General features: G+C 34.3%; 1 protein-coding gene across 3 annotated transcripts in view; it reads right to left on the reverse strand.

Moving 5' to 3' along the window:
* The window catches only part of LOC110376897 (uncharacterized protein), a 70,345-nt gene that overhangs the window by 32,272 nt on the left and 17,836 nt on the right, over window positions 1–20,237 (reverse strand). For 2 of the 3 annotated variants that reach the window (XM_021335532.3, XM_049846118.2), the window contains one exon: window positions 4,717–4,748. The exons of the other annotated variant lie outside the window; for it this stretch is intronic. The gene's annotated coding sequence lies outside the window, so the exon portion shown is untranslated. The remainder of the gene's footprint in view (window positions 1–4,716; window positions 4,749–20,237) is intronic. 3 annotated transcript variants of the gene reach the window in all.

A 20,237-nucleotide genomic window follows, 5' to 3' on the forward strand; every position in this document is an offset into this window, starting at 1 on the left:
TGAGCGTACCTTGCGCAATTGACGGAATGCGCTCTTTAAGACGAAGAATCTTCTAGAAAAGGAAAAGACATTGCTGTATGTTTAGAAGACATGTAAGTTAGATAAGGTTGGAAAATTATAGGAAATAATTGCTCACCAACACACATGTCCAACGCGGTATTTGTAAGTAAAGGATAGTATAGGCAAATCTCCCAGTTTGGGAATACCTTTGTCCAGCAGTTTTTTAGGCTAAGACCAATGAAATTTTATTCTCAATTTTTAAAAAAATTTAACACCTGTGCTTAACAAAAGTAGGTTCTGTTTACAATGAACAATACACGCCATTCATAATAGCAACAGTGGTTAGGTAACTTCAATCGGTAATCGTATCAAATGCAATTGTAGGGTCAACTCGATTTAACCGAACATCGGCTGTTTGTAACCGATGTCGAGTTGACTGAGTTATATAAATATCTGGACTACTTGATGTTGGAATGATAGTAGATTGTTAAGATTTGATAAACTCAGGAGATAACTGTCATTAATTTCCTTGACAATGATCAGAAGTTTTATTATAATTCGTATTTTTCTATTCTCTTTTTACGGTCACTCTTATTATGAATGTCGTTAGAGCGCATAAAGTATAGTAAAATCATAGTTATAAAAAGTATTTGCATACTCTATGCAAATATGTACTTAGTTATGGCTGCGAATATCCATCACTTCTTTGATTCACTTCTTTCTATGCGTTAATTAATTATTATCTACTCAGTACTCTGTACTCAGTAGTCATATGACATGGCTTTTATAAGTAAGTTTGACCTTTAAGTGACTGTCACACTTGCAAATTCATTTAACATCGTTTTGTTCCTTGTACAGTGTTGACGTTGATGAACCAAAGAAATAAATAAATCTATCTTCTTGCAGAGAACATCTCAACCTTCATCAGGTATGTTCTAGCTTCATAATTAACAACTTATTCATAACCGTTGCTAAGGACATAATAACATCTATCAATACACAATCATCATTATTGTCGATGATTACTTTATCATGATTTATCGTTTATTTTAATGGGCATGCAGTTTACTTGTATCTTATGTATGTGAAGCAAAAAGCTTTACTTTATACCTATTAACGCTAGTCGCTTTGCCGCGGTTTCACCCGTATCCCGGTAGAATCTACTGCCCGTACTTAGATAAAATATAGCGTATGACACTGGAACAGTGTAGCTTTTCTAAAGTGAAAGAATTTTTAAATCGGATCAGTAGTTTCGGAGCCTTTAGGGGTACAAACAACGAAACCAAAGAATGTTTCTTCTTTATTATGTTAGTATAGATAAATATATATATATTATCATGTAGCAAGACTTGGTTATGGCGTCTTATGTATATGTAATTAATTAGACATGTGCATGACAGATGCACGTGCTTTATGGCATAATGATCAGCATTATTCCATTTGATAGTGCCCATGTTCTTTTCAGAATGCATCAATGTCAGCCCGCACTGTTCTATCAGCTACTTTGCATGGGACTATTTGAGTCCTGGAACCATTATATCGCAAAATTTTGCCATAAAATTGTATAAATGGGAGATAACAAATGCCAGTTTTTTTTTCACCATCTGCATTTTCTTTAGCAGAACAGTCGGAACAGTGGAACCTATCATGACTGAATCGCAATTCATTTAAAATATTCTGTAAAGAAAGATGTTTAAGTAATCAGATAAACTGCATTTTAATACATACAAAAACGTCAGTTATTCAACAGTGAGGAAGCGGTAATTGCTAACACATAGCTAACATAACACTTACATATTTATTGAAGAATTCCGTATTACAATAAATGTTATAAAATTATACGTATTCTGATATAACGAATGACATCTTCAGTCACTGACCGACTTTACATAACTTTATTTATTAAATAACCATTCATCAATAAATAATTAGATACACTACGTTGTATCATCTTTTACGATAATTTGGCAAATCATTTTTGTGTTAACACTACCTGAATATTTTCTTATTAAAGACGTTAATGTTAGAATTTGAATATTTCTGTTATGAAGCCTTTCTTATAATTCTTGTATTGCAAATATCCATACTGAAACGTTTAATAATTATTGGCCGTACTTACCTATAAAGAGATCGTAGTTCAATTTTCATAGCCTGCCCAAAAATATAGGTTCTACAATGTATATCAATGACTTGCCCATAACGTGGAATTGAATGAATTGTATCGAAACAACTCATATTACACAATAAGGGTGCTTGATGTGATTTCAGCTTATTTACTTACTACAATAAAATAACAAAAAAATCACTATCTACCATCTGTAATCTGTACAAAGATCACGCAACTCACGTACGCGCACTTCTTTTGTTTTTCTTGTAATTATTGCAAACGTCTTGCAAACGTTCGAAATTACTTCAATCGTATTTAAATAAAGAACGTTTGTAATCGCCAAAGTGTTCCCGCACACTGCAGACTAAATAGTCGGCCGACAGTGTCCCGACATTGTTTATTTATGTTTTTCAAAGAAAATCTCGATTTCAATCAAAGTTTTGAGTCGGTCTGGTACCGGTAACATACCTGATCTTTGTAATGTGCGTTCTACCGTTCATCTTCATAGTGATATGTAAGCCCAAACAAACTATCGGCCGACTAAAAGTTTCCAGTGTGCGAGAGCTCTTAAAATGTCCAAAAAGTTTTATAGCAATTTCGTAAGGTGTCGAAACTAAACGTAGGATTGTATGTAATATGTCGCGTGCATAATGCATCGTTGCTAAATATACGTGATACGGATGTCTGTAAATATAATGATATTGTGAATGACAAATAAATAATGATACAACCTACTTTCGCGTGTAAGAATGGTAATGAGATCTTCGCGTATTACTAAGCAGTAAATAAGAAGAAATTCTGACTTATTGTGCTTAACTAAATTATTGTTCTTGATTTATTTCGTTTAAATCAAGTTTAATGAGTTTTCCATTGAGATTGCCGCTAGTGGGTACAATTTATCACTCAATTTTGAGTCTTCAAAGTCAAATGCTTTTTTTTTATTTCAAATAAATAGGCCTATGAAAGCTCTTTCGAAACGTCAAGCTATTTGCACCGTTTCAAAGAGTTGGTCTCGTGGATAAGAAAAGGCAAGAAACTCCACACTTCAATTCCAACACTGTCCCATATGAAATAAATTGTAGCAAAATAAATAAATTATTATGAATTTATTATTCAGCATAAAACACTGTAGACGCAAACAAACGACAAATAGGAAACAAACAAAGACAAATTCCATCAAACTGATAGAACATTAAATTACAGAAACATTGTCAATACAATGCAACGTGTGCTGTGCAGACACAAATTGTACCACGATTGCAGACAAATACTATTGCGTTTCTGCATGCACTTGTGTCAATATACAAACAGAAATATGTTACACAACAGATATGATACAAAAGATCCATTTTAAAAAGAACTTGAATACACATTTACTTCACAATCAACCTTATCTTGCAAGGCCTACCAACATCCTATATTAGGACAGTTTTTTTCCGTATTTTTATCTGTCAAAAACATAGCGTTGACAAGTCACAACAATATCTTTAGCAGAGTTTTACCTATTGCCAAAATGAGGATTACTTAAAGGTCCTTAGAATAGATGTCAAAAAGCTATAATCAGAAACACTGTTTTTAGGAATCGGGCATGCCTCCACAAGCTATATGGATCTTCTTGGTTTTTTTTAAGATAGCCAAACCAAGCCAAAACAATTGGCCCATTGAACCCTACTCCAGTTTTCAGTAGACCAATTTTTTAACCAGAATCAATTTGTATTGTACTGAGTGGTCCTTCGTAAATATTTACTTAATGCCAGTACTAGGGTAGGTAATTTGGAAAAACACGGCACTAATAACAACTATCGCTCACGAATGCTCTGCGATCATTACAGGGTTGTCGCTCTCTAAACATTTATATGTCTACTGTTGATTTATCAGCATTTGAGATGTTTATTAGATTTTAAATGGTTGCTGCATTTTCACCTATTAATATCTTAGGATTACTTGTCACAGCTGTCGAAGATAATCTTTAATTATGCTACTTATCGCACAATTTTTTTTCATAAAACAAGCTTACATATGTTTGTTTTGACACAATTAAGATATCGTTACTATTTAGATGAAACTTAAGTGATAAAATTTACACTGAGGGAGGCCAAGGGCACCCCTTAGACAAACCAATATTATTCATACGCATTTCAATTAACAAAACACGACACAACAATTTCTCAATCGCTCATTACCATATGCACATACGTCGTGCAAGAAGGAACCCGGAGCAATAAATATTGCTTCAGCAGTGACAGCCCTGCCGTGATGCGCGTGAGTCTCGGTCCAGCGAGCCGCTTTACGCTTTCTCCAGCCATTCCTAGCTGCACGACATGTGAGTACGTACAATGTCATGTGGACCTGGGATGATAGCCTATGTTTAGAATAGGATCTTGTAGTGTAAACTAAAGGGGTTAATCAGGGAAATGGGGAAATATGGAGGGAAAAACATTGGAGTTTAAGAAGGGGATATTTAGAAATTATGATTCGAATACTGCCTAAAAACTTTGTTCAATACCCTTTTTAGCACTACTTAAAGGTGTCCCAAGAGACACCGTTAAAGCCCTTCTATACCTGAATAATATTTAGAAATCAATAATAGAAAATGTTGATATAATTACCTTTCTCCTTAATCTAGACCTCCACACGCATTCTGAAACAAAAAGAAAAACTTATAAGCAACATTTTCACTTCAAAAATAACTGCTGAAAATATAATTGGGCTACACGCAATACTCCTGAAAAGGTGCTTACCCTTAATATGCTCAAAGTTAAACAAGCTTCATGAAGAATGGCGTACAAATAATGTAAACAGAATGCCTAAAGCCGACAATTATTGCCACCACCTTATTTGATGATCGCGTGTAGGAAAGTCAACAATCGGGACACGTACCCTGTGATCAACCATTGCGAAATGACCTACATCCCGTCACAAACCACAAGCAATCATAGGTCATTTGAAAATGGATGATCGTCATCACACCTTTAATGACAATTTAAACACTATGACCCACATGGTAAGGCTCATATTTCTATGTGACCTATGACTAAAGGCTTTGACAGACAAAGGGGTGGACATCAAAGGTGATCGACCCATTTTTTACACGATCGCCGGTCAACGGCATTGAATAATGGTCAATTAAATAGCATTAATTTTTTATGAAGAGATTCCCGACGGATATTGGACATAAAACTTTTTAGATAAATGTTTGAGATTATGGTTTTCACATGCGATACTTTTTTTATTTACTGAATTTTATGTTTTAGCTGCTAAATAATATGAGCTAGATTCTCTATTGGTAACAAAGTCGGATAGACTTGTATCATGTATTAATAAGGAAATAGTAAAAAATAGTATGCTTTTTCTCATAACATCTAACCACATCTGAGTAACCACGTAGATAAGTAATAAAAACATTATAAAACATCCTATTTTATAACTAAGCATAACACACCGGTATTAATAATTTAAAGTATGTACCAGGCTAGCAGAAACTGCAAGCGTTACACAACCAACCAGACAGGCTAGTTGGGCAATCCCGGCTGTAATTAGGAGCAAAGCACAACCAATGTTTACTAAGCTCTACAACTGGTATAGGAACTACTACTTATAAACAAGTAGGTATATTATAAAGGAACTAAAATAATTCCGGACGCTCTATTTACGATAAAAAAATAAATGCCAGAATAAAACAGCTAAGTCATCCTATTACAGCCAAAATGAGCACTTACATTAAATTACACAACTGAGTCATATAGCCAATATGTCAATAACATATCAGTAAAGTACCACTAGCGAGCGATCAGAAATTGTGGTATTTTTTTTTCTTTAAACCCAAAACAGAGAATAATAATCCAAAAGAACATCGACCAGGACCACATAATAAATTAGGAGTTCAACAAACGAATGTGATTCGAATCTATTGTGTCCGTGTTAAAATTCCTTCGACAAATTCCGCGTTCCATTTTCAAATCTATAGTGGCGAAGTTCATCTCATAGTACATCCTCGGGTGTTTCCTTAGCTCTGTTGCAAAACTTTATAAATGGCGTCTTCGTGCGCAATCGGCTCTCGGCTTCACGTCACAAAATAAATAGGTACAGAAGTCAATCTACATACAAAGCGCGTTCGAGTCACGCAGACATAGGTGTCTACGTGTGCGTGTTCACAGACGCGCTGTCTCAAAACAACTCAGAACAGTGCGAGCGGGGCTGCCGTTTTCTTGAGATACCCGCGTCACAAGGTTTATCGCACGCGTCGTGATTCCTAACTGTATTTTGACTGTAATATTTTAAATTTTAATAACAAAAGAAAAAGTAATAATGGAGCAACAAAAAAAGTCGTATTATAATTGTTCAGTGGACGGTTGTTTTAATACAAAAATAAACAGTGAACTGTCGTTTTTTAGCCTGCCGGTTGATTCAGAGAGGTAAGTACCTATAGTAGGTATATAATGTACCTATAGTACCTATAGTATGTTATTTTCTCATATTTCGATGATTCGTTTAATAAACGCAGTAGGTACAATTAGGTGGGAAGGTAAGCGCCCCGATAGGCTGATGATGATGATGATGATGATGATGAGTGTCGACCCAGGCGAACCTGCCTACCTACCCTCAAAGATTATTACTAGGTAGTAGGAGTTAATACATTTTTGTGATCATGGCGAGAGTATGTTGTGTAAGGTAGACGAAATAAAACCGGTCAAGTGCGAGTCGGACTCGCATTCAAGGTTTCTGTAGGTAGAAGCAAGCTTAGCTGTACCATCATACAAAAATTTTTTTTTCGCAAGTAAAGAGGTACTTTGTTTTACATAGTGTTTTATGGTATATATGTATGAATAACAAAATTATTTTGTTTCTGAAAAAGTTCGGTACCTATCTCGTTCAAACTAATTTCCGCTGAAAGTGTTTATCAACCTCTTGTATGCCACATTAAATATTTTATTACTATTGGTTTATATTTCATTTCTCCTGTTTTATTTTCAACAATAAATACATAATTAGATACGATTACCACTACCACGTTAGTTTTATGCGCATAAAAAAGTTGACAACCCTACCGCGACCGCCGAGTTTAGGCATGAAAAGTGAAGTACATACATGAGATTGACTTCTGTACCTATGTATTTTGTGTTCACGTTCACTGACGTTCGGCTTGCCTAACTGATCTCAGATACCAATACCTTTATTATGTTTAGGATCATTTAGTACGTATTGTTTGTATGGGCGTGTGTTTCTCACGATGTTTTCTTTACTGTAAATTGTTTACTTGTATTGTAGAGTTTGGGTAATAATAGGGAATAGTGAGACTATAAAATTACAAATTCAATTTAGACGAAGAATTAATAGCAGGTTCAGTTATTCGGATATCTATGTATTATAACAACTAACCATGGGATTCTATTAACTAGAGAATAATATCAATTTCCTCATCCAAGTTTCGTTTAGTGACAAGTACTAGGACAGCAGAAGAGAACGGAAGCTCGCTGGTTGTATGCGGAACCGTGGAAGGTCACCGGCTTCGTGTCTTGAGACCGTCGTGTACAAAGTTTAGACACCTAATAACGAGTACACAGGTATTGGAATATTCGCCATGAGAAAATCGTAAAAGCAATAACCATTGTGATTATTATAAATGACTGGGTTAGAGCAATTTTATTATGACTCGTAAATAAGTAACTGTCAATCTAAAAATGTCTATAAGTGCGCGGCTATTGTGTTATTTATTGTTTCCGTTTGCCAATATTTTAAAATAAATCTCCTTGTACACTAAATCGACTTCAAATCGTTGAATGCGAGGATAGGAATTGATACACAAATCCATTTACGATTTCATGACCCTTATTCGTACAAAATGGGCAACTTATTCTATGAAACATGGGCGCGTCAAATCTATGCTCGCCATATTTGGGCCACTGCACCGATAAGACAGGCTGACTCACAGATCAGACCATGTCAATCAAATCTCCAATCATATTTGACCCGACCGGTCCAATTGACGTTTCATACTTTGAATTTCCAACGAAGATCGAATTTTAAAATATATTCTATCTGGCAAGATAAGCTTTGGGTTTTGAATGGTCAAACGTTCCTGTTGTACGTTTGTAGGTACTAGGGTTTCAGAAATATAGGAGAAGTCTGCGTCTTATGATACATGATAAAGGAATTCCAATAATTTCCTGTAGGTACTGAGTTACAAGAGTTCAGAAGTAATGTAAAAGTTAGAAACGATGCTTATTTTCGACGTGCAAAAGAAAAGCTTTATTTAGTGATGCTCAGTAAAATGTTCTTTTGTAATACATATGCACATGGCCTCCATTTGATAATATTATTAAAACTATCATAAACATTATCTAAACAGGCTTAGTATTGCTGAAGAATTAGCCAGTCACTGCTATTAACGACCAATAATACAGTATTTTATATGTCCTATTAAATTAACTATTATTTTTCTGTAATTATCTTATCTGACAACTTTAATCCGTTTATCGAAGAATCTTTGACGTAACTTGTGTAATCCAATTATTTCATTCAGCTGTGTAGGAAAATTATATCGTCCTTCATATTTTTTTCCGTCAATTGTATTGTATTTCATACTAAGAATGCAAACTTTATGTTCTCACAATATTTGAAAGAAAAGCTTATACTGTAAAGTCCCGTATTGAACGGTTAAATTCTAAAATGTTTCCTTTCTGCCTATTTTTCCTTCGAAATCTGTGTTTGAAACGAATTCCTAGAGGCAATAGGTAGTAGGATAGCAGAAAATAGCAGGAGACTAATCTAGTGATAAATAGTAGACCATTAAAATAACCAGACAATAAATTGTACCAATAGATAGTTTCTCCTAAAGATAACTAAATCAAAACAATAGTTTATTCGCTAGTACTTGATATTATAATGTCAGTAGGTCAAGTTTGACATTTATATTCCGATCTCTCCATATAAGCTATTACTTAGCCGTGTATAGGATTAATAATATAATTTAATAGTTCTAGTGTGTCTAGGTGAGCATGTGTAGGTATTTTATTCGCTGTTCATCATATGATAACACGATTAATTTTGGTTCCGAAGATCATCATCTCACGCCTTTTCCCAACTATGTTTAGTTCTCGAAGATAAAGGAGTAATTATCTTACATGAGATTCCTAAAAAAAACCTTTCCAGAACATCGTTTTTTTATCAATAACAGGTTCATTAGCGACTTATAAAATTTTAATCAAGACTACACCACATAAATAATTGTATATCATAATGCGTGCACATTGTATAGGAACATTATTTCCTTATTAGATAAACGCCTTGAATTTTTTTGCTCAATAACCTCAGGTGTTATACAAGTTATCGGCAATTACAATATTATGTAAATAGATTACATGTGTGCAATACTCGTATAAACAAATAGTGTTAAACCGCAAAGAAAACGTTTCTACTGTTTACGATGTTTCACGGTTTTTGTTTGTTTTATCAGCTAATATAAAACAATCTCTCAAAATACGGAAAACGTAAGATGATATTACTTCGATACAAAAAATCAATGTAAACATAGTACTCGTAACAATTCCGGCTAAATATAACTCAACTTCTTTAAATAATGTAACTATACCTACATGTAAAACAATGCACAAAGGAAAACAGCTGCAAAAGTGTTTTTCAAAAACAGTTTTCAAAATAATAACACCTCTTTATGTTTTTCCTATATTTTCATTGTCTCATTTTGGTAAGTAGTTATGTTATATTCAAAATGTAATCATTACAGAAACATAAATTGCATATAATTTTCTTTTATATTTACAACAACCGTTTTCCCGAGGTTTCACCCGCATCCCGTGAAAACTACTGCCCGTACTGGGATAAAATATAGCCTATTTTACTCCGGAAGAGTGCAGCTTTCCAACAGAGAAAGATTTTTCAAATTAAGTCCAGTAGAGTTTATTTATCCATTACAAACAAAACTATTTATTTTCAAAGTATAGGTTCGCTATACATTAAGGAAAGTGTCAAGTCCTTGTCCCCAGCTCAATCGAGGATTTAACCAGATGTGACTGATCATGAGTCAGACTCACAGTCAAGGCTTACCAGCAATCGAACGTGAACGGGTCTCGCTTGACCGATTGCATTTCTTAACAATACCAGTAGTCTCCTCATTCTATTATTTACTTAATTTAACGAAAACATACAATGATTTATTTCGATGAAGCACTTTTCAGGAGCATTGTTGGAGTAACTTCAAATATAATAATAAATGCAAAATCTACTTATGCAAAGCTGTATTAGTTCTAGTTTGGACCTTTACACACCTATATTTTTGTTGTTCTAATGAATATTTCAATTCTTACTCAGAAAATATATCCCACAGGTTTATAATTATTTTATCTTATCTTACCAAATCAAATGATTTCGAATCAAATCCACTAAATTTGGTAAATAACTAAAAATAGAAAAGTAATTTTTATTGCTAAGCGCCATTTCCCGTAACTGATGCAAAATCATTGGATTGTCATTGTTTTTATCAAAACAGGAAAAGATGAAATTGATTAATTTCTCTTTAATTAAATGTAAATGATGCTTTATCTACAAGATCTTTCAAAGCATGCCGTTAAAAGTCAATTTATTTTATCAAGATATAAACAATGATACCGTTAAATAGTTTTAATTTTGATGAATATCTAAGGAAATTATTATCAACAAGTTATTAATAATTTGGTCACTATAGGTTTTATGGCTTCTGAGGAACAGTAAGATACATACAAAAATACTTTTAAACTGTTCAAATAAAAATAGTTAATTACAAAAATAATTCAAGCAAAATACGGTACTCACAACAGATATGAGCTACTAGGAACGCAGAAAAATGAGTAGTTTACTAAGAAACATAACTATAGAATGTGCATCAAACGTCTGTAATGTTTTACGCCCATAAACGCATCGATGAAATAACGATTGGAACATAAAAATTCCGTGCCATAATGTGGAATCAATCATAATTATTTTCTCGAGACGAACCGTTCAATTGTTTGAATAATTCATAGATTTTTCTTTGGGATTTCATCAGTTAACGGTTAAATGGACATTACTTTTACGATGGTACGCTGAATAAAGTGTATTCATGTCCAAATAATAGTCAGCAGTCATAAGAAAAACCATAAAGCATAAATTCTTTAGGAATCTCTTTCAAATACTCTATTTTGTTTATTTATCCCGACGTCTGGGCTTAGCCACTGATAGAAAAAAAAAAATACAGCTTGAATTTCAGAAAAATACATAAAACGTTTCACGTATGGTTGAAGACTAAACAATAACATATTGCCCATATGTAGCTACTTTATGTAGCTACATTTTTCAACAACTCTAAAAGACTCGAATTAAACCCACAAAATTAACGTCATCGAAAAATCATTTAACGTCACCAAACAAAGAAAAATAACCGATTATACAATTTGAGCATATAAATCAACTGAAACGGTTACTCAATTCGGGCGACGCGCAGTTTTCATAGAAGAAACGCACGCGCACATCTAGCGTGCAGCTAGAGAAATCATCTGAGCTATGCATATTTATAGTATGGCTTTCTCCCTCTAGTATTTGATTTGCTCACACTAAATATTGTTACCATTTATTGCTGCCGATTAGATTAAATGGACTTTAATTGTTTTTGATACATAGATCATATCGGTGTCGCTTTTAGATTGATAGCATCTCGCATCGCTGATCTTTCGTCGAAATATAATTGGTCACTTGATTTACTTGGGGATTTTTGGGAGGAAATTAAGGTACTTTTATTTAATCATTAATGAAAATTCATATCTAACATCAACAATAATTACACATTATCTTTCCATTTTTGGATCTCCACAATTAATCGTCTACTTTACTATACCTTTTCCTTGCATGCATCTTCAAGTCAATTCAGAGAGCTCAGCGCTCTAAAAACATCTGGAATGTACGAAAATTACAACCAAAACACAGCACATTTGACACAAGTAGCGTAGTTATGATTAACGGTGAACAACGCAACATAACCTTGGTGAACGCTCTCCGCAAACTAACCAAATGACCATGAAATTAAAACGTTGCTAAAATAACGTTTTGTTTACCATTGTACCACTGGGACACTTGACTTCTATCAATTGTTGTTTTTTTCTTATATTCAAGAATTGCCTTTTTCGTAAAATAATCATCACGGCCATAGGTTACTGGTGAAGAAACTAGCAAAAAACGCAGACAATTTTGTATGACCATTTCGTAATTTCCGTCCGGTAAAGGGGAAAATGATGTTGCTATGTTTATGTTTCTTGGTGGAGGATAATTTTGAAGACCACCTCAACTTCTTATTGTTATAATCATGTATTCAATGAAAGAAACTAGATATGTAGTTGCAACAAAGGAACCTATGCGAATAAAATATGCAACAACTGATTTGAGAACCTTCTCGTTTTATAGAAGTCAGTCGAAAACCTTATAATAAGTTACAATTTCGGATTTGAACAAAAGTGGAATTTAGATGTTTAACAGTGGAATAATGTGAGTCACCATGACTCACGAGTACCAGGTCGACATAAAATGCCAGAGCTCTATCGAAACTACTAAGGTCCTACTGTAAAAAAGCCAGGTTCATTCGCTTTGCCCCCGTGACCAATGAGGCAATGATGTTGTCACTGCATAGGTGATTGCTGTTGAGTAACAACTAATAAATTGGAAGCTTTATTACGTCTACCATTCAAGTCTATTATATTTCGCACAATGTAATGTTTGAGCATAAAGAAGTGTCAAGCAATTTAGCAACATTGCAGAAGAAATCACTGTGCCGTAAGCAAAATTATTTGCGAGGCATTTGAGTAATACGAGGGTCAAACTGAAAGTTCTTAGAAAATCAGAAACTGGTTACATTAGCCAGTTATTCGTTTTATTATATGTTTTATTGTAGTGTTAGTACGTCGAACACAGCATTTGAGTCACCTCCGTTAAATCTTTTAATCATTTTACGGCACCAATCCACACTATGGAGTTTTTGAGCCTCAGTCAAATTATGAGGTATCCACCAGGCGCAAAGCTTCCTGACCGCTTAATGTTCGTGGAGGATTTTGTGCACTTGACTCATAACGATGCCTAAGCTTGTCCGAATCTGCTGATAGGTCACTCTTCTATCAGTCTCTATCAAACGCCGCACAACACAGATGTTATCTTCAGTCGTCGCCGTAGAAGGCCGTCCCTCAGGTAAATCATCAGTGAGATTAGTGCGACCACGTTTAAACTCATTAAACCAGTTGTAAACAGTCGCACGAGATGGGGCTTCATCGTGAAAGGCCAATCGTAGTCTATCATAACTTTCTTGTTGACTTAAATGACATCGAAAGTCATAAAAAATCATTGCACGAAAATTTTCTCGTGTTAAATTCATGTTGACGTGACACAGACAATTTTCAATTTGCCGCCAAATCGTAAAACAAATGACAAATGAATTAAATATATACTCAGTAATATTGGTAAAGAGTTCTATTTTCGAATTTTAGAATTATTTTTTTATTATATTGTTTATAAGTGGCCAGTTCTAAAAACTTTCAGTGTGACCCTCGTAGTTTTTACACCATAATATTATACGGGAGGCATTTCTTGCGAAGCAATTCATTTTAGATGAGCCAATGCAATTCGCAAGTTGAATGTAATATTTTGCAAAGTATCCAAGTCATGACAAATGTTTTGTGTTTTTTTTGCTCTACTTTTTGATCAATAATAATGTCCCAAAGATACCCAGCTACCAGGAGCGCATAACTATCCAGAAGTTAGCAGTACAGCGAGAGTGTTCTACAGCACGCGTGTGACATTAGCCCACAAAGTTACAGCATATTGCATTAGAAAACATGGTCAGCGATCACCGTAATCTATAAAACGAGCTTTCCCAATAATCTCGTGGTATAATAAAGAGTTAGTGAAAACGTCATTAGCCTTACACTGTCTCCTTTTCACTTTCATCCGATGTAAATACGTTTTTGTACGAAGAATTGTATCATTATGGACACATTAATCTATGGAGTATGAATTTTATGTAAACTGTCTTCAAACCTGGTATGTATCATCGAATTGAGAACGTAGGCAAGACGTGATAATATAATTTTCTATTCTTTTTTAAATTCCGGGCTAGTGCAATTGCGAACAGTTACCTCAAATGATAATATGAATCAATAAACTAGATAAACGATATATAAATATTATAATAATTCTCTTGTAATAAAGACGGAAAATATGTAAGGAATTTAATTATTCTTATGGGTATAACTACTTCAGTACATTCTCATAATATGAACATTTCTACTACTAAATATTTCTGTGCCGACAATGGTAGTGTTCATAAGTCTATTTTAATAACATTAACATCTCAATGTACAATACTACAGAATTAAAAGACTTTCACAAGTCAAGGGTTTTTAAAAACCTACTCATCTTAAGGGCTAATAATTCACAAACAACAAATAAAAGGCCTCGAAACGAGGCATAAAGCCGAGGCGAGGCAAGCGTGTCACTACAATGCTGAATGAATTTGACACAAAGGTCAAGCGGTGTCGACCGCTGCGCGCGCGCATACAGCGGTATTTATAGAACCAGCGGACAAATGGTACATGACTGTATGGTCGATTGGCTGGCTAGCGTTGGTATAAGTGAGATAGTAACTAGGACATGGACCACTGAGAACCTAAGTGCTTGAATAATCATTTGAACTGAGTTGTGGTCTTGATAGATTTCAAACGTCGACGAACGTAACACAATGTCGTAATGTGTGTAGTTAAGGTTAGGTTAGTAATTTTAAAATGAGGGAAGTATTTTTCTTAGAAATATAGACAGAATTTCCATTTGGAAAACTAAGAGCACATAAGGATCTATGTATCTATACTATGAAATAATGGCCTTGTAAGTTTAATTACAACGTGCAAGCCATTCCTTCATTGAGCAGTTAATGAAATAAGCTTAATAGATACTAATTTACCTTTTCTTTGCTAAGACAATCGTTTAAGATTAACCACGCTACAATAATAATTCCTCCATCACCTGTCACTTAATTCTGAACCTTAGGATCTAGGTCACAAAGTTCATAATGTCGAGTCAGATGTGCAGGTCATATGACGTTTAGTAAATGCATCAGATAAGCAAAAAGTGCAGTTCCCAGCTCTATTGTGCAAAGTATATCAAGGCGTTTAGTAGACCAATTACGAACAAGAATAGAATTCGCCAATGACAGATTTAGCAATACGTAACGTCAAGCCTTTTGTATTCTATACAAATATCGTCTGATTGCAATATTTTCAATGTTTAAAATGAACATTGGAAACTGACTTTCACGAAAATCTTGAGACGAAATAAAGCGATTTTACGATTCAAGTTAATTAAGTGTGACGCTTTGTTGTAATTAATTTGGGTAAAGAATTATCTAGACGAAAAATAGGTAAATATTTGATGCTTTATGATCTTTACATCTCAATCAATTTTAAAGTTTGAGTCACAGATAGTGTAAAGCCTGAGAATGGACAAGTGCTACTTCTTATCCGAGTGCGGGAAGACGGGTAGTTACTTGGGACGCCAGTGGAAAATATGAATTATGATTTATTATTTACATATTGTGATTTATTATTTTAACATTCATCGTCTCCAGACATGCAGATAAATAAAGAACACTGCATAAAAAGTATGTCATTGTAGGAATGCACTTTGAACTTGAACAGTGATAAGTTAAAATAAGTTGGTACTGCAAAAAGTATAAGAAACTTCATGTTTTTTCGCCTCCTTGGCAAAAACTTGTTGAATAACTTAAGCACGGTAAAGACTCAGTCATTATAATTTTTGAGGATTATTAAATGTTTGTTTTTGGTTATATAAATTATTACCATAATGACTTTAATCATTGTTTGGTATTCTGAAAACGTATTTTTGTTTTAAAAAGACTTGGTTGTATTCTGCCTGACAATTCTTTAGAGACATTCCCAAAACGCTCTAGATTTTCTCAAGAAATTATACCATAATTTTATAACTTATTTTGCTAACTTATTTTCGTAGCATTTCAGAGCAATTAGGATCCATACAAGGCGATGAGATGAATGCCACCAAATCCTTTCTCAAGATTCATCGCATATATAGCAATATGTTGGAGGATGGCACTAAGTTGTTCTATAAAATAAGATAAACAGTTAAATGGCAAGGCTAATGAACTCTCTCATCTTAATAAACAAATTAACATCTTGATTTAGAACTGTGTCGCAATTGATTTAAATTATGACTGGCATTTAGAAACATACGTAATTATGCAGAGTGAGTCTTCATAATTGATTTATTTTTGCACAATAGCAGCATATAAACAAAGTCCTAGGCCGTGATTCGTCTATTAAGCAACGGTAAACTGAAAGAGGACAGTCATGTTATCACTAATAGATTCATAAAGAAGATTTAGGATAAACCTAAGTTTTATTTAAACCTGTCTTTCAAATAATCCCGCAGCCTTGTTATAAATATCCTTGCTATTATAAATACTTAATGCTACTGCTTAAACTTATCATCTGCGTATAACCATATACGGATCCTAGCCAATGCTACAATTTCACGGAAGTAAAAGTGTAACCAGTGAGTTCACGTCATGTTCATAGTTCACAGGTCAACTACTGTATATTATGTACTCACTGCATGTAGGTAATTACTGCTGCCTGTACTCATAATCACTGTATGTGAAAAAGGCTTTCGAAAGACCCAGACGGATCCAGTCTATCTTAATAATATTACGAGGGTCGCATGCGCAAGGCTGTGTTCTATTGATCTGCCAAAGTTCTTTTAAGTCCACATAAACGACTGCTACTTCCACTAGGTATTTCATCATCCTCAGAGCCTTTTTCCCAGAAAAGATTTTGATTTTGAAAAGATTTATTTCAAGAACGAAAATGTCTAAAATTAGAATGATTCATCCGTCAAGTCCAATAGCTACTTTTACGTGTAAAATCAGGAAATTAACAATTAATTTTTATATATCCTTACAAGATCTTGACAAAAAGTAAAAGTGTGAGCAATATCCTCAAATTAACAACCATAATTTCCTGCATATACCAAAAGGTACAATAAAATATTACGTCAGCAACCGGTATTTTACTAAATCATAAAGCTCAACATGAGATTGTCACATGTCCGAGATTTGGGACTTGAGAACTTGATATGCTAATAGTTGAACAAGTTTTGTACTCAACGAGGTTAAGTAAATAAATAGATGATTATCTAAGAACTTGCTGAACTGTATGAAAACCTCGAAGAGAAAATGTATGGATTACACTTCCTAAATGGGTGTGGTGGGTGGATATAAGGGTGAAGTGGAAGTGAATAATAAGATCGAAGAATAATAAAATTAAGAGGACACTGAATTGGTGAATTTAAGATACAGTTTGCTTTGGAGTACAGGTACTGAAATATCCCTATAACAGTAACGGATTATGATGACAACTGAAAAGGATAGGAAGGTTAACAAAAGGCAGACAGTTATCTTAGCAAGCAAGCATATGAGCTAGCATATTAATTTAACTAGCATATTATTATTAATTAAATTAATTAAACTCTTATAGGGTGGATTATAACAAAAACAAGTGTAAATGCATTTGATTAGTCATCGTGTCTCTTTTGCTCAAATTATTTGTAACGACAGACCAAATTCACACAGATCTGCACTTGCGCACATTCGCAAGTAAATATCGAAATCAACACATACTCATACACATCTTGACATTGAAAGATCACAAACAGCACGTAGGTGTGGAGTAGTGCTCCGACCGGTTCGATTCCCGGCCGGTGACCCACTGAACCCGAAACATACTGAGACATACATGAATCATGAACAAGGATGTACCGACAATGACTTTACTGTTTTTTTCCTTGCTTTACAACCGTTGTTCTTAAGAGATCAGTTAGGTTATGCTAATCAGCAGTTGCATATTTTTGACCGAGTTTTTTTCTAAACAGTGAGCGAAAATATTTGTTTCATGACCGTCTTCCAAAAACAGATTTGCCCAAAGCTTCAGGCTACATCATCTCGAAACCCATCTTCCTCGTTTATCCCTAGATCATTGCGAAATGCCTGAACACACAAGTTGTTCGACAGGATCGGTAACTGGCAAGGCTTTTCTTTTCTCAGTTTACCCATTTACTCATATTTCAGTTCAATGCTCCATTCGGGAGGTATCGATTTAAATTTTAAATAAAAGAAAAAATAACAAATGATACAAAGGCACAGCCAGTGCACATCAAGGTCCTATGCTAATATTATCTTTGACTATATTTAAAAACTTAATGCTGGGGATTTCCATCTTCTTGTGCTGTATGAAGAAATATATTTTTTAAATCTGGACTTAATAAACATTGCCCAATCATTGTCTTGAAAGAAAGTGAAATATTTACTTCTCATCTATGAAATGTGTGTGTATCAGCTACTGCCCTCAGCCTGTCCCTTTTAAAAGTTTTCCATATTACTTGAATTGGAAAGATACCCTTGATAATATATTTTCCACAAAGTAATTTCTATTGTCCTCATTACCTATTTTGCCTCTGTCAAGATCATCTTTAACTGTAATTTCATCTTTCTTACCTTCAGACTCACTTGTTACTTCAGACATAGTTAACGCGAAACGTATCACTAACTAACAACCATTCTCACATACCAAAAACAACAATTATGAATTTACTTTTATTAAATCTCCGGTCACGGCTACCTAGTGCTTCGTTCCGCGCTGTCAAGTGTAGAATCATTCACACTGGTTTCACGTAACTTATGACAGATAAAAAAGGACCTTTGAAATAATTTCATCACCTTCACGGAGTACTGAAGACTGATTTCGTACAGAATACGCTTCATCAGCTACAGAAGCTAAAAAACTATTTTCATCATCATCTGTTACAATTAATTGGGAGCCTTCGATTCACGCGAATAGCTTCATTGTGTGTTTCGTTTTTGTCGAGTTTTTTGTCATACGTCTTCTAAGAAGCAGTCGTGATCAAGTGTTAATTATTAATACACCATAGCTAAGTGCTATGTTTATATTTATAGAGGGAATTGCGCTTTTGGTTTTTACATCTTCATCGCATTAGGTTATGCAGCTTGGGATAAAAAACTGCGGTAATCGCTGTATCTGCTTCACGTCTCAAATTATCTAGCAAACATAAGGTGGCAAAAAGCTTAAACTTTAGAGTTCAAGGATTTGTTTTGATAATGTCTGATCAGTCACTTGGGCTAAATATAGCAACCTTAAACAGTTGTATAACTGTGAACAGACGATGCATAATGACATGCCTCGGCCGATATATTTACTGCTGCTATCATGCACATTAGCCTACTATCTTCCATTCCACGTTTCTGACCTGTTGAACCTGTCCAACTAACTACGCTTACCTTCCTCGAAAATACATGTATCAGATAATACACAAATCTTCCTTCATGGCCAAAGCGCGAGAGATCTTGTCTTGGTTGAATCTGAATTGTGTGATGCCTATAAACTCTTAAGAAACTAGAATAATAAGTACGATATTTTCGACCAATTTATCTGTGTTGTTTTTTTATTAACCGATGGAGCGATCTGAAACCCTTTTACTTCACAATGTTCCGGGTATTTCCCACCGTTTCGAATCTTCTACTATATCTTCATTACTTCACCTCCGCCCTTCATAGTTTTTATGCCACTGCCCATTTCATAAACAACCTCTACGGCCAATCAGCCATAAACAACAAAACGACACAAACATACTCTTTTATTTTTACACTAGCTCCAACCGTCTGTAGTGCAATTAATTAATTTCTATCGTTTCCTATTAATTACTTACAAATATTGCTACATTTTGGTGTTGTGTAAAATTATGTTAGCTTGCTCAATTGTTTGGTCCAGTGCAAGAAGTTGGAGATCAGTCTAAATTATATCACGTACAAACTCACAATATAACACAACCCGTCAGTTACTTTTCGCTTATTTTCGACTAGATTTTGCCAGCGACTTTATACGTTAAATGCTTATCAGACATTCCCCTATATACCAGGTATAAAGTTGTATCTAAGATTTTCTATCCAGTAATGTTGGTCTACATCTCTGATTTATTTTACGTCTACGTCTTTACAGTGCTAGTTTGCAATAAATTTGCA

The sequence above is a fragment of the Helicoverpa armigera genome, chromosome 17 (assembly GCF_030705265.1).
Source record: "Helicoverpa armigera isolate CAAS_96S chromosome 17, ASM3070526v1, whole genome shotgun sequence".
Lineage (NCBI taxonomy): Eukaryota > Metazoa > Arthropoda > Insecta > Lepidoptera > Noctuidae > Helicoverpa > Helicoverpa armigera.